Raw genomic sequence first — 15,992 nt, forward strand, 5'->3', positions numbered from 1 at the left:
CTCTTGCTGACCAAAGTTAACACCATTAGCACAAAAGCACACTTTTAAATGTAAACGCCGAGACCTTAGAAATCTCCTAGATAAAAGTTTCTTTGGGTTGCGCAATTATTGTTAATTCCTTGAGCAATGACATGAAATACATTTGCATTTGAAGGTGACTGACACAGATGGTAATTTATATATTGCCGTCATACCCTCTTCTCCCCATATCGTCGCAGTGTTAGGCCTAATCTAAACACTTCGATTTGATATATCAATACCAGATAGTTAAGGCTGTACACCTGGCTGGGTAAACTGAAGCTCTCGGATGACCAAATGGAGGAAACTGATAACACTACCAGACATCGATCACAGGCAGGACCCAAATGACATTCTGGTGTAAGGTGTTGTCTGGAAACTGGGATTTCACTTTCAGTATACGATCAGTGAGAATTAATGTTGTGTGTAATAAGTATCAAATATTAATCTCAAAGATGTAAAGGGCCGCAGTTGCCGAACACCACCTTCAGTCAATGTGGTATCAGTTCCGATGCGTCTGTTGCAGTTGCACTGGATAACTCTGCGAATCAGAGCATCCTTTTGACAGTCATGAGGAAATGGTGGTAATAGCGAAAACTGCGACCCACTGGAAACAGTTTTTGAACGATTTTTCTTTTTAATTCGACGGACTGGCTATATTTCTGTAGTTATTCATGATAAATAACACAGGAGAAAGTGTCTTTGGCAAATTTAGCTAACCTCACACAAACATCTTGGGTTTTCGAAAAGGAAAAATGTTTTCATTAAAAAACTAATGGAATCTTGATAGCAATCGGACAGTTGCAATTTTTGTTAAAAATGCACTTGCCATGGCAACAAGGAAAACTGAATCAATTATATATTGTCCTTGATTAAAGAACTGCAAATAAGTTGGGTTTTTTTTCTTTCTTTCTTTCTTGCATCCAGCAAATAATTTATATTCATTAGCCATTGGTGCATCTGACGTCATCAGTGGACATCATCTATTTACGTCCCTTTACTACTTGGCCAATAGATGCCGCTAATCACAAAGATCCGAAGAGTATTTCTGTTAATTGAAAAAAACATATTAAGAATAAAGCAGTTTCTGTGGAAGTTATATTCATTGTTAACACTGATTCCAAATTTGCCAGCAAACTAAAACGCGTTTGTACTTACATTTTGGGTCCCTAACCAAAATTACCTGTACAGCAAAGTTTACATAACGACTAGCAGTTTGAAAAATGTTTGGAGATTGGTTTAATTATTGAATTTTCCTCAACTTGAGCCTTCAGGTTATTTCTGTTTTTTGTCTTCTCATAACTGTCCATCCATTCATAATGTAATATATTCAGCATGAAGAAAACTAAAATAACAATCAAGACTTGTGATTCTCTGATGATTTGCTTCCAAATTGACTTGGTGACAATTGGGAACAAGGGAAAATTGCTATTGAAGCATCTCAATTATATCATCTTGACTACAATTCAAGCGAGTGAGTGAGGGAGGTTAGTTTTACGCCGCACTCGCCGAAAAAGGGAGTCTGAACCCGACAATCCAGTGACCAACAACATGAGCATCAGTCTGCGGAATTGGGAACCGATGACATGTGTCAACCACGTCAGCGAGTCTGACTACCTGATCCCGTTAGCCGCCTCTTGCGACACGCATAGTCGCCTTTTATGGCAAGCATGGGTTGCTGAAGGCCAATTCTACCCTGGACCTTTATGAGTAACTACCATTCAAAAGCTTATTATATAATTACAATAAAGACGTTATGCCTATTTACTGTTTTTTGTTTAGTACACTATCAAAAAGTCATTAATGTAATGAATTAATTATTCTTCAAATCATAGCCATGGCATTTCCCTTTTCCATTGCATCCTGACACATCATTAGCTATGAGGGCCGTTTATTTACGTGAACGAAACCTGAAGTACTTATATTGTCAGCATGATCCGGTCAATGCTAACACTATTTGTTGAACGCTGGTGCCAGTTTTAATTACACTTATGCCCTATCAACTGCAGCAAACACACAAATACGGTGCTGTGAACTTGACATAATTTGGAGTAATTGTTTTGACAAATTTACAAAGCAATTCCTAAGTAAGAAATTCAGAGAAACCGCAAAATTACAATTAACGTTTTGTTAACTTTAGTTTTCTTCCAGACACGAAAGTTGTTCGTTCTCAGAGGATTGTCTTTAGTTAAAGCAAATTCCAAATTCTGCCATCTGCAGTATGAGAAATACAGAGAAACTAGTAGGTTTAATGGCAAATGAAATTTCTCTAAGATTCCAATATCGGTTTGTGGCGATTAATTTTAGTACTGGATGTCCAGAGATTTTGCAGATGTTACAGAGTATTGGGTGTCCGGAGATATTCGGATGTGACAGTGTAGTGGATGTCAAGGTATTTCCGCATGTTGCTTAGTAGTGGGTGTCTAGGCATTTCCGGATTTTACTGAGTAGTGGATGTCTAGGTATTTTCAGATGTTATTTAGTGGGTGTCTTTTTATTTTCATGCGTTACTGAGTAGTGGATGTCGAGGTATTTTCAGGTGTTATTTAGTGGGTGTCTTTTTATTTTCATAAGTTACTGAGTAGTGGATGTCTAGGTATTTTCAGATGTTATTTAGTGGGTGTCTTTTTAGTTTCATAAGTTATTGAGTAGTGGATGTCTAGGTATTTTCAGGTGTTACTTAGTGGGTGTCTTTTTATTTTCATAAGTTTTTGAGTAGAGGATGTCGAGGTATTTTCAGATGTTATTTAGTGGGTGTCTTTTTATTTTCATGCGTTACTGAGTAGTGGATGTCTAGGTATTTTCAGGTGTTATTTAGTGGGTGTCTTTTTATTTTCATGCGTTACTGAGTAGTGGATGTCTAGGTATTTTCAGGTGTTATTTAGTGGGTGTCTTTTTATTTTCATAAGTTATTGAGTAGAGGATGTCGAGGTATTTTCAGATGTTATTTAGTGGGTGTCTTTTTATTTTCATAAGTTATTGAGTAGAGGATGTCGAGGTATTTTCAGATGTTATTTAGTGGGTGTCTTTTTATTTTCATAAGTTATTGAGTAGAGGATGTCGAGGTATTTTCAGGTGTTATTTAGTGGGTGTCTTTTTATTTTCATAAGTTATTGAGTAGAGGATGTCGAGGTATTTTCAGATGTTATTTAGTGGGTGTCTTTTTATTTTCATAAGTTTTTGAGTAGAGGATGTCGAGGTATTTTCAGATGTTATTTAGTGGGTGTCTTTTTATTTTCATAAGTTATTGAGTAGAGGATGTCGAGGTATTTTCAGGTGTTATTTAGTGGGTGTCTTTTTATTTTCATAAGTTATTGAGTAGAGGATGTCGAGGTATTTTCAGGTGTTATTTAGTGGGTGTCTTTTTATTTTCATAAGTTATTGAGTAGAGGATGTCGAGGTATTTTCAGGTGTTATTTAGTGGGTGTCCTTTTATTTTCATAAGTTATTGAGTAGAGGATGTCGAGGTATTTTCAGGTGTTATTTAGTGGGTGTCTTTTTATTTTCATAAGTTATTGAGTAGAGGATGTCGAGGTATTTTCAGATGTTATTTAGTGGGTGTCTTTTTATTTTCATGCGTTACTGAGTAGTGGATGTCTAGGTATTTTCAGATGTTATTTAGTGGGTGTCTTTTTATTTTCATAAGTTATTGAGTTGAGGATGTCGAGGTATTTTCAGATGTTATTTAGTGGGTGTCTTTTTATTTTCATGCGTTACTGACTAGTGGATGTCTAGGTATTTTCAGATGTTATTTAGTGGGTGTCTTTTTATTTTCATAAGTTTTTGAGTAGAGGATGTCGAGGTATTTTCAGGTGTTATTTAGTGGGTGTCTTTTTAGTTTCATAAGTTTTTGAGTAGAGGATGTCGAGGTATTTTCAGGTGTTATTTAGTGGGTGTCTTTTTATTTTCATGCGTTACTGAGTAGTGGATGTCGAGGTATTTTCAGATGTTATTTAGTGGGTGTCTTTTTATTTTCATGCGTTACTGAGTAGTGGATGTCGAGGTATTTTCAGATGTTATTTAGTGGGTGTCTTTTTATTTTCATGCGTTACTGAGTAGTGGATGTCTAGGTATTTTCAGGTGTTATTTAGTGGGTGTCTTTTTAGTTTCATAAGTTATTGAGTAGTGGATGTCTAGGTATTTTCAGGTGTTACTTAGTGGGTGTCTTTTTATTTTCATAAGTTACTGAGTAGTGGATGTCTAGGTATTTTCAGATGTTATTTAGTGGGTGTCTTTTTATTTTCATAAGTTATTGAGTAGAGGATGTCGAGGTATTTTCAGGTGTTATTTAGTGGGTGTCTTTTTATTTTCATGCGTTACTGAGTAGTGGATGTCGAGGTATTTTCAGATGTTATTTAGTGGGTGTCTTTTTATTTTCATAAGTTATTGAGTAGAGGATGTCGAGGTATTTTCAGATGTTATTTAGTGGGTGTCTTTTTATTTTCTTAAGTTATTGAGTAGAGGATGTCGAGGTATTTTCAGGTGTTATTTAGTGGGTGTCTTTTTATTTTCATAAGTTATTGAGTAGAGGATGTCGAGGTATTTTCAGGTGTTATTTAGTGGGTGTCTTTTTATTTTCATAAGTTATTGAGTAGTTGATGTCTAGGTATTTTCAGATGTTATTTAGTGGGTGTCTTTTTATTTTCATAAGTTATTGAGTAGAGGATGTCTAGGTATTTTCAGGTGTTATTTAGTGGGTGTCTTTTTATTTTCATAAGTTATTGAGTAGAGGATGTCGAGGTATTTTCAGGTGTTATTTAGTGGGTGTCTTTTTATTTTCATAAGTTATTGAGTAGACGATGTCGAGGTATTTTCAGGTGTTATTTAGTGGGTGTCTTTTTATTTTCATAAGTTATTGAGTAGAGGATGTCGAGGTATTTTCAGGTGTTATTTAGTGGGTGTCTTTTTATTTTCATGCGTTACTGAGTAGTGGATGTCGAGGTATTTTCAGATGTTATTTAGTGGGTGTCTTTTTATTTTCATAAGTTATTGAGTAGAGGATGTCGAGGTATTTTCAGATGTTATTTAGTGGGTGTCTTTTTATTTTCATAAGTTATTGAGTAGAGGATGTCGAGGTATTTTCAGGTGTTATTTAGTGGGTGTCTTTCTATTTTCATAAGTTATTGAGTAGAGGATGTCGAGGTATTTTCAGGTGTTATTTAGTGGGTGTCTTTTTATTTTCATAGGTTATTGAGTAGTTGATGTCTAGGTATTTTCAGATGTTATTTAGTGGGTGTCTTTTTATTTTCATAAGTTATTGAGTAGAGGATGTCTAGGTATTTTCAGGTGTTATTTAGTGGGTGTCTTTTTATTTTCATAAGTTATTGAGTAGAGGATGTCGAGGTATTTTCAGGTGTTATTTAGTGGGTGTCTTTTTATTTTCATAAGTTATTGAGTAGAGGATGTCGAGGTATTTTCAGGTGTTATTTAGTGGGTGTCTTTTTATTTTCATAAGTTATTGAGTAGAGGATGTCGAGGTATTTTCAGATGTTATTTAGTGGGTGTCTTTTTATTTTCATAAGTTTTTGAGTAGAGGATGTCGAGGTATTTTCAGGTGTTATTTAGTGGGTGTCTTTTTATTTTCATAAGTTATTGAGTAGAGGATGTCGAGGTATTTTCAGGTGTTATTTAGTGGGTGTCTTTTTATTTTCATAAGTTATTGAGTAGAGGATGTCGAGGTATTTTCAGGTGTTATTTAGTGGGTGTCTTTTTATTTTCATAAGTTATTGAGTAGAGGATGTCGAGGTTTTTTAGGTGTTATTTAGTGGGTGTCTTTTTATTTTCATAAGTTATTGAGTAGAGGATGTCGAGGTATTTTCAGGTGTTATTTAGTGGGTGTCTTTTTATTTTCATAAGTTTTTGAGTAGAGGATGTCTAGGTATTTTCAGGTGTTATTTAGTGGGTGTCTTTTTATTTTCATAAGTTATTGAGTAGAGGATGTCGAGGTATTTTCAGGTGTTATTTAGTGGGTGTCTTTTTATTTTCATAAGTTTTTGAGTAGAGGATGTCGAGGTATTTTCAGGTGTTATTTAGTGGGTGTCTTTTTATTTTCATAAGTTATTGAGTAGAGGATGTCGAGGTATTTTCAGGTGTTATTTAGTGGGTGTCTTTTTATTTTCATAAGTTATTGAGTAGAGGATGTCGAGGTATTTTCAGGTGTTATTTAGTGGGTGTCTTTTTATTTTCATAAGTTATTGAGTAGAGGATGTCGAGGTTTTTTAGATGTTATTTAGTGGGTGTCTTTTTATTTTCATAAGTTATTGAGTAGAGGATGTCGAGGTATTTTCAGGTGTTATTTAGTGGGTGTCTTTTTATTTTCATAAGTTTTTGAGTAGAGGATGTCTAGGTATTTTCAGGTGTTATTTAGTGGGTGTCTTTTTATTTTCATAAGTTTTTGAGTAGAGGATGTCGAGGTATTTTCAGGTGTTATTTAGTGGGTGTCTTTTTATTTTCATAAGTTTTTGAGTAGAGGATGTCTAGGTATTTTCAGGTGTTATTTAGTGGGTGTCTTTTTATTTTCATAAGTTATTGAGTAGAGGATGTCGAGGTATTTTCAGGTGTTATTTAGTGGGTGTCTTTTTATTTTCATAAGTTATTGAGTAGAGGATGTCGAGGTATTTTCAGGTGTTATTTAGTGGGTGTCTTTTTATTTTCATAAGTTATTGAGTAGAGGATGTCAAGGTTTTTTAGGTGTTATTTAGTGGGTGTCTTTTTATTTTCATAAGTTATTGAGTAGAGGATGTCGAGGTATTTTCAGGTGTTATTTAGTGGGTGTCTTTTTATTTTCATAAGTTTTTGAGTAGAGGATGTCTAGGTATTTTCAGGTGTTATTTAGTGGGTGTCTTTTTATTTTCATAAGTTATTGAGTAGAGGATGTCGAGGTATTTTCAGGTGTTATTTAGTGGGTGTCTTTTTATTTTCTTAAGTTATTGAGTAGAGGATGTCGAGGTATTTTCAGGTGTTATTTAGTGGGTGTCTTTTTATTTTCATAAGTTATTGAGTAGAGGATGTCGAGGTATTTTCAGGTGTTATTTAGTGGGTGTCTTTTTATTTTCATAAGTTATTGAGTAGAGGATGTCGAGGTATTTTCAGATGTTATTTAGTGGGTGTCTTTTTATTTTCATGCGTTACTGAGTAGTGGATGTCTAGGTATTTTTATGTGTTATTGAGCAGTGGATGCCCGGAGATATGTGGTGTTACTTGTAGTAGCATCTGTCCGGAAATTTCGAGGTATTGCAGAGTAGTGGATGTCAGGAGATTTGCAGGTGTTATTGATCATGCGTGTGATTTATGAGGTAAGAATAATCGAATTGCTGTGACGACTACAGGGACGGAAAGCTTAAGTGAGACGTGGTGTGAATCCGCATTTAATCCATTTACTATCAGTCTGCATTGGAGTGCCATAATCCGATCAATGGTACATGTGTTGCCACCTACGGCTAACAATGGAGGTTCGACGTGCTACCAACAGCGCACGTACATGTACACATATCAGAAAATATAAGCGCGGTCTTCTCGGCGTAGTAATCAATGCGATATTAATATATTGTCCACGACTCGGTGCATGGAAATATAATCCGCTTTTGTAATGTAATATGCGTGACCTGTCCCTAAGACAGACGGTTCCTGGACAGCGGGGAAGGACTCGTGTTTCCTCAACAGAATCAATTATTCATGAACCGGTGGACAAAATTGTTTCAGATATCCTTGAAAGCTGACCTTCTGTTAGGATTTTATTGATATCAGTCATCTTTGGTGTAGGTTCGTGAAGTAAACATTTGGAACTTTTTACAACGTAAAAAAAGCTTTCATCTTATCGAGTTACCTCAGCTGTAGGGCAACCGACTTATCACTAAACCAGTATGACTGACGTCATGCAAATAAAATCCTTATTCCACATTTCAATATAATTTAAAAAGAAAAAAGAAAATTTGACCCCTTAGCTTCGGTAAGATGAGAAGATATCGGAAAATTTTCAAATTATCTATTTTTATTCGGCGTTGTTGGAGATCTGATCGGATTGATGCAAGTTTTATAGCTTTTGCAAAGCCAGAGAGTGCTTGGTGCCGCTATGAACAGAATGATGGAATCCACATGAACGAGTTTCTAATTATCCGGCACATTCGCACAGAGCATTGGAACTTCTTTTCCCACATTTGTCATTTTTAACGCCCGCGAATGTGAACACCATGTAAAATTTAAACCCTTAACGATTGAACAAATACTGATATATCATCTGTAACGTCACAATATATCGAATGACGTTTCTTATGATATCATTAGTGACGTCATTTTATTGTCATCGGTGACCCTATTAACCAGGGTTCAGATCCGCAAAGTGCTCGTAACGTTACGACTTGACGTAACTCTGTAGTTTATCATGTTTTTACGAATATCGTAATGCTTCGAACGCTGACACAATAAACGTTCACGATAAGCAGTGGGGAAGGAATCAAGTTGACAAAACTGATTTTTCACTTGTTGGACACCCCTCTTTCTTGCTGCGTCTTCCCTTAAGGAAAGTGTTTGAAGTCTGTTCTTGATTTTTATCACTAAACTAAACGGTGTAATGTCAGCGATAGCCATCACTAACTAAATCCCCAGATATTCAGCCATGCGGTCTGACTAATCCTGAACGCTTGATACTACAGGGCTGGACTTGACCACCCTTTTTAACGACTCACTCAAAAAATAATTTTTCAAAGAATAATTTCATATGCAAAAGACATGCGAATGATGGAACATATACAATGATACTACAAATGGTTATTCGTTGGCTGACGCCGTACCCTTCGCAGCTGCGTGCCAGCGACCGACATCATGAACACCTATTTACGGAATTGGGACAGAATGACATATATCGGCCAGATGAGCGAACCTGGTCATATGGGTTTTACCCGTAAAAACAAGCATGGGCGCTTAAGGACTTATTTGAACTTCATTCCGAGCCGGATCTTCGAAGGAAGTCCCACGCCGTAAGGATCCGATGACACTCAATGAACTACGTCCGATCCTGACGTCCGATTGACGTCCCAGCTAGTGGATATCTGGTTCCACTCTGAACTCGCAACCCTAATGAGGCAGATACTATGATCAGTTTTGCCTTGCTCGTGAAACACCCAAACGATGTGTTTGCAAGCGCCGATAAACCTCATATATGTTTAAGGTCGAACTGTCGCCCATTCTCTCAAAGAAAATTACAGAGCACTTCCTTACTTTAGACTACAAAACACTTCCTTGAAAGTGTAGACAACTGGCTGGCGTGATGCTATTTTCTCAGTATAAACTCATCACTGAGCTTTTTGAGGAAAGTCTTTATCGTTCTGTTGCGTCATCCTATAGGTCATCAATCATTAACAGCGAAACATAAAAAGGAAATGTGTCAATTTCACATATCGATTTTGCTGTGACATGCTAAGAGATGTGTCATCGGTATTGTAACACTGAATGGATGGGGAGGTATTTGGCGTCAAAACATCAATGTTTGTTTCTTTAATAAACAAAACACCATAAGCCATGAACTGAAAAATTATCTCGGGGTCTCTTACTCATATGTTGACCCGTGAAGGTCTACCCGGGGTAGAATAAATCTTCAGCAACTCATGCTTGCCATAAAAGGCGACTATGCTTGTCGTAAGAGGCGACTAACGGGATTAACGAATCATTCATTCGCTGACTTGGTTGACACATATCATCATACCCAAGCTGATCGATGCTCATGCTGTTGATCACTGGATTATCTGGTTCAAACTCGCTTATATACAGACCGCCGCCATATAGCTGGAATATTACTGAGTGCGGCGTAAAACTCAGCAGACTCACTGACTAATCATAAGTTAGTTATAATTGAAATTAGTCGATCGCTTTTAAAACCATGTGAACGTATTTTCAGGATATTTCTTTTTTGCAAAACCAACATGTTCATTGAAATAAAGCGTTCATTAAAATAAAGCGGTCTTTGGCACGGCATTTTCCGTTGCACAGAATGTGTTTGGTAATTTTGGTATTATTGGTTTACACCAATTTTAGCTGGAAGGAACACAATAAATGGTCTCTGCACATTTAAGGGGATTAAAACCAGATGTGGTTCAATCGAATCCGGGCCTTCGGCGTGACGAGCTAACGCTTTAACAGTTTTAACCCTCACCACCATTGCCCCTTTTGTTAGCGGAATTCACTGAAACGGTAAACACTTTCATCCAAAATTTCGCTAACATGTTATGATTGATTATTATTTTATGACATTATTATATGATATTGAGAGTGATCCATTCCTCCTTCTTCTTTACAGATGTCATACAGGAAGTAGTAGGCGTACCTACTGGAACCTTTTCAGGCACCTTAAACCCCCTAATTGATATATTCAAGATGCAACGACGTAAAACGATTCAAACAGGGATTGGGAACGTTTGTTTTGTATAAGACCCAGTTAATTTGCAAGCTTTCTTCTAGCAAAATCAATACGGCCCGGTCGATATTCCGGAAATACATTAATTTCGGGCGATTTAAATCAGCTTCCGTGTACTTTTTATACTCGATCCATGCATTGTTGTTATATGTATCATGTATATTTCTAGGGAAAGGGGGTTTTACACAATATCCACATCGGTTTGAAGACTTTTTTATCCTGCGTTCAGCAAGCAACATGAGTAACCACAAGATGGACGTCACAAACCGACATGTCCGAAATCAAACCGAGGACTTGTGTGTGATCCGTCTTATTGTTTATCCCGCCGTTTTGGTCAAATCAAGACCAGAAGATCTTCGGTCATTAAACCTTTCACTCATTGGCACAGACAATGCGTGTGTAGAGACTTTACACACAAGCCATTTACGCCGTTCGTGTATTTTTTTCTCTAATGTGGTGATGATTAATATGGACCTAATGCCCCTTTCTCACATATAATATTCTCAGTGTTTAAACATAATTAGACAAAAGACTCAAAATCAGACGCTCGACAACATTCGAAATATTGAGCTTCCCTACAGAACCATTCCTAATCTATGCATTATCTACTGTTCGTTGACTTTATTTAATCCAAAAGGAGTATTAGTGTAAAAGTGATGATCCTTGTGAGCAGATTCAATTCTTTGAACTGAATCTTTGACTGAACCTGAATTGCACATGATTAGATAGTATTTCACTTTATAGGGTAGTTATTTGAATTTAATATCTTTCATGACCCTAAACGTTGTCACCGGTAGATTGTAACAAAACTATGGTAAAATATTTTCATGCTTTAATCTATTTACACTAAATAGCGCAGAAACATCTCATGTGTCAGTGCTTCCACGAAGCATTGCTAATGTTTCTGTCAATGCTTCATGCTGCCAGACACGCATAGCTGATGGTGACGAGATCCCGAGCGCTGACATTAACTAAAGCGACTAGATCAGCTTTGGTAATCACTCCATCAGCGTAGCTAGTGCCTGTAGTATTGGAACTGACAAACAGCTACCAAAGAAATCATGAAGTCTGTAAACAAAACGTTTGGTTAATATATGGATTAATGTGTGTAGCATTTCGTATGAAAGGTGATGTGGTACTCAACGGTTGTTCTTGTGAAAGCAGCACATCCATTAAGTCGGAAGTTGAGTAAACATAGATCTGTGGGAAGGACTGATATCAGTAGTGTCATGGTGGACGAATGACAACGCCTGTCAACAATCGGATTATGTGGCACCGGTCGGTCATACCTACTTGGCTTGTCTGAAAAGATATGGACAACCATATTGGCCCTAGTGGTTTAAAATTTACTCTTATTTGAGTGAGTGAGTGTGTGAGTTTACTTTTGCGCCGCTTTTCGCAATATTTTTGCAATATCACGGAGGAAGACACCAGAAATTGACTCCACACATTGTGCGCATGTGATGAATCGAACCCGGCGAAGCGTGCGAACGCTTTGACGACTAGGCTACCTCACAGGTTTTATTCAAATGTCACGGTTGTGGAATCCAGAAATGGGCGTCAAACCACAGTATACCATGGGGAAAATTGAACCTGAGGCTTCGGCTTGACGACTGATCGCTTTATCCACTGGGCTACCTTATCATGAAAAGGATGGTAGAATATTCGCAATGGCGCTGAGGACATTACAGACGCAAGATAATCCCATTTTTGTTAATGTTTGCCCTTGTTAACGCGCATCTTCTTTTAATATAGCGTTTTGTTTTAATTATGTTTACTTTTGTATCAGGTCTGTTAAATTTAATGCATTTGTATTGAGTTATCTTTCCTCGCTGTGGGTTGCATGAGTGATGTTTATCTTGCTGTGTTCTTGAGATCGTGTTTAAGTGAAAGTTTTCTTCTTGTCACTCTTGCCAGAGATATTGCCGTGTGGGGTTAAACATTAATTAACTACCATTCTCGGAAACATTGAAGTCACGCATCCTTCGTCCCAAGACATGAAGCATTGATGCACGTCACACAGTTAACCGCAACACGAAAATGGCCAGGGTTTCAGCTGAATTGCATAACATTTCAGAAAGTAATTTCAACATTTCTAAACGAAAGCCTGCAGTCAAACACTGTTCTGTCCAACTTTCATGTCTCGGCGTAGTAGCGTATGCCCTGTTTAGTGATTATACTGTTGTGATAACTCTGGATAACTCGAATAGAAACACAATGTTATTTATACATTAATAACGACAGTCGTAGAATTATTTTGATACACTGCCAACAACAAGCAAGTGGAGATCGATGTTTGGGACGAATTGCAATAAAGTACCGCTGCAAGGCACCACTGATTATGGTTTCCTTATAACCAAAGCTGGTCATTTAGACTACAGTATATTGTAAGTTTATAACAAATTGTTACATCTTCACTTCTTTGTTCGTTTACCGTTAGTAAATTATGACCCAGATTTACTCGTTCGCACCTCTGACGTGAAGGATCTTTTATGAAGGATTTTGAGACAACTACACATTTTTATTTTCTGTCTTGCATAGTTTGTCAACTTTGGCATGAACTTTGAGCAAAGGAATGAAAAAATGCCTCCTGAAAACGTCTAAAGCCTCTTGGAATAATTTCTGCATTACCTTTACCATTTCGAGAAAGGGGAAAGTCCAGTCACGACAAAATAACTATTTCTGATTCATTGCTTAACGCTTATATTTTCTATTTCGCAATATATATGCAAATCTAGTTGACCAAAATGACAACGTTGAAACCGAGTACTTTCGGAAATAATGAAATAGCAGTGAAATTCAATCAAAACCAGAGAGGGGATATGGTATATATTTTTTATATATTTCTCTAAAGATTCAAAACAATGGAATGCGTAGTAATGGCGTCAGTCCAGCCAAAACGAAAAAACAATTTCTGATTAGCTTGCTTAATGCATACAATCCACATTGAATATATATGTATTTTTCACATATTTTGTTTAGGATTCAAAACCCTGTTAGTGTCATGGATCCCATCATAATAACCATGAACAGATAATATAATTGTGTCTGTCATAAACAAGTCGAAATATGCCTGTGTTCACCACGCTGGGTGACTGGGTAGCCTAGTGGTTAAAGCGTTCGCTTGTCACGCCGAAGACCCGGGTTCTATTCTCCACCAGGGTGAAGCTCCTTTCTGGTGTTCCTCGTCTTGATGTTTTTCAGATGTCACCCACAGTGGTGTTGCTAGAATATTGCTAAAAGCAGCGTTAAACTAAACTCACTCACTGTTCACCCAGCAGACAATGGGTATCCGGTAGAATTAGACGATAATGAGGCTGTAAATATGACCTTTTCAACCACCGGATGAACCATTCGTAACTGTTAACACGGCAGTAGCATAAGATACTCCAAAAGGCAAATGCTGATGAAGGTAAGTGAGAAAGGCGGTATATTACTTGTATCAACTTAGTATGTTCGTTCAGAAACATGGGACCCATGAAGGTTAGTGGTAGAATAGGCCTTCAGCAACCCATGCTTTCCATAAGCGGCGACTGTGTTTGTCGTAAGACGCGACTTACGGATTGTTTGGTCCAGACTCGCTTATTCACAGGCCGCCGCTATATAACTGGAATATTGCCGAGTGCGGCGTAAAACTTAACTCACTCACTCAGAAACATGGTTTCAATCAAGTTTTAGCATTAAGGAGTATTTGATTAGCTCGTCATTTCGAACATTCAATTTCGACATTCATACGACAAGGACAATCTTTATGGACGAACAACTTCTTTATTTAGGTGATGCGACGTTTTGATAGATTAGGGTTTATCTTCTAGACGACGATACAAGAATCAGTACCGAAATGTCGCATCACCTGAATAAAGAAGCCGTTCATCCATAAAGTCTGACTCTCCAATTTCTAAAAATGCCACTCTAAGAAGTTCACATTCACAAGGTCGTGAATAATCTATTCGGTAATAAAACCTCAATGGCAAAAGAATATGTCATCCCAGCTATGTCGTAAGTTATAATTTTCTGCTTGTGGGTGAATTTCCTCATAAATATTCTTAAATAGTTATTTCACTTTATCATTTTCATGTAATCGTTTTTTCATAAAAACTCCATACCTTCTCTGTTTAACGTGACTTGTATACTTTAGTTCGTTTCGTTTAGTGTTGTGCATGCCACTAAATACATAGACCACCCAATGTATGTGTAAAGCATGAAACGTAACAGCATGTTTTAACATTCATTCATTTAAAGTATTTTACATGTTTTGTCAACCGGCGTACCCGAACTATGTACATAATTCAAGCCGTGCAAATATGTAACTGATCACAAAGGCTATTTGACAACTGTTTTACCTTGACAAAACCCTTCCCTATATACGTTGCCATCACCAAACACTGGCTAAACAGTCCCCGTCGAGTTCCATTCATTCAACAGACACATGCTATGATATTGATTGACGAGCAGATTAACGACAAGACCTATTAATGTAGCCTGTATGATCTATTGGCTCCACAATATTTGTTAATTATCCTGTTTCATTTTCCCCCAGAAGTCTCATCTCCCATGGGTGACCTTTGAATACGGAGGTGTTTGGGCGATGAATGCCAGTAATGTGCGTTTGTACGATTGTGTCATTGTTGTTTCACATATTGCAAGGCTGTGAAACCTCGTTAGAAATAGGCGTACGGAGCATTGTGACCAGCAACCTGTCAAACAGCTTTCGATTTTATTTTCTGAACTAGCTCAGATATGTTCTGGTGCATCTCTGTGGTGGGTGTAAGCCGCTGTGTTGTTTGTATTTGATTGATTTACATGACGTCAGCCTTGTAGATGAGTAATCACTCGTCATTAGACATCATGGATGGCAGATAAAGTGCAGCTTCAGCTGAAAATGTGCAAATGAAGTATAAGCATGAATCTTACATCATTGTTGCTATATGTACATATATAATATCGCCAAATTGAATATTTCAGTCGAATTTCTGTCACAGAAATAGAATGATTGTGAGTATGGCGGCTATCTTGAAATATGGTAGCCATCTTGGTTTTCCGTGCAATTTACATCGGGCTGTTAAATAAAACAAGTGAAAAGTTTCTCGGGCATCGGCGCGTCACTTTCACTTATGCACGTAACAATTTGTTATTGTCATTTAAAAATATAATTTTGACTTGGCCGCGTCCCGATCATCCATTTGTCCACTATTTGAATGAGTGTCTGTAAGAACGAGTGTGACTGAATCTACAACATATTACCACGTGCTAAACTTCCCAAGCTGTATTTCTGACAGAAAAAATATCTTACTCCCGCGTCACCTCTTTTTGAAAAAAGTCCTACCCCCAAGTCATTTTTTTTTAAAAAATGTTTTTTTACGAAGCCTTATGAATATGAATTATGGGTATTCATACTTCAATCAAATTAGCACGGACTTGACAGATAACTGCTATAAAGATAACTGCAAAACAGTGACAGATAGTTTTGCTCGTAGCAGACTACCGCTCAGTTTCTGAATACGTGTACTATTGATAGTAGCAAACAAACCCATTTTATTTGAAAAAGAGCCCAGTGAGAAGAGAG

General features: G+C 37.1%; 1 protein-coding gene and 1 long non-coding RNA gene across 3 annotated transcripts in view; one reads left to right on the forward strand and one right to left on the reverse strand.

Moving 5' to 3' along the window:
• Positions 1-15,992, reverse strand: part of LOC137272370 (uncharacterized) — an 82,778-nt gene that overhangs the window by 54,975 nt on the left and 11,811 nt on the right. The gene's annotated exons all lie outside the window — the stretch shown is intronic.
• Positions 3,455-4,995, forward strand: LOC137272369 (uncharacterized). The gene is made up of 3 exons (XR_010956088.1): positions 3,455-4,088; positions 4,290-4,356; positions 4,893-4,995. It is a non-coding gene; the product is annotated as an uncharacterized lncRNA (long non-coding RNA).

Source organism: Haliotis asinina, chromosome 2, assembly GCF_037392515.1.
Source record: "Haliotis asinina isolate JCU_RB_2024 chromosome 2, JCU_Hal_asi_v2, whole genome shotgun sequence".
NCBI classification, from domain to species: Eukaryota; Metazoa; Mollusca; class Gastropoda; order Lepetellida; family Haliotidae; genus Haliotis; species Haliotis asinina.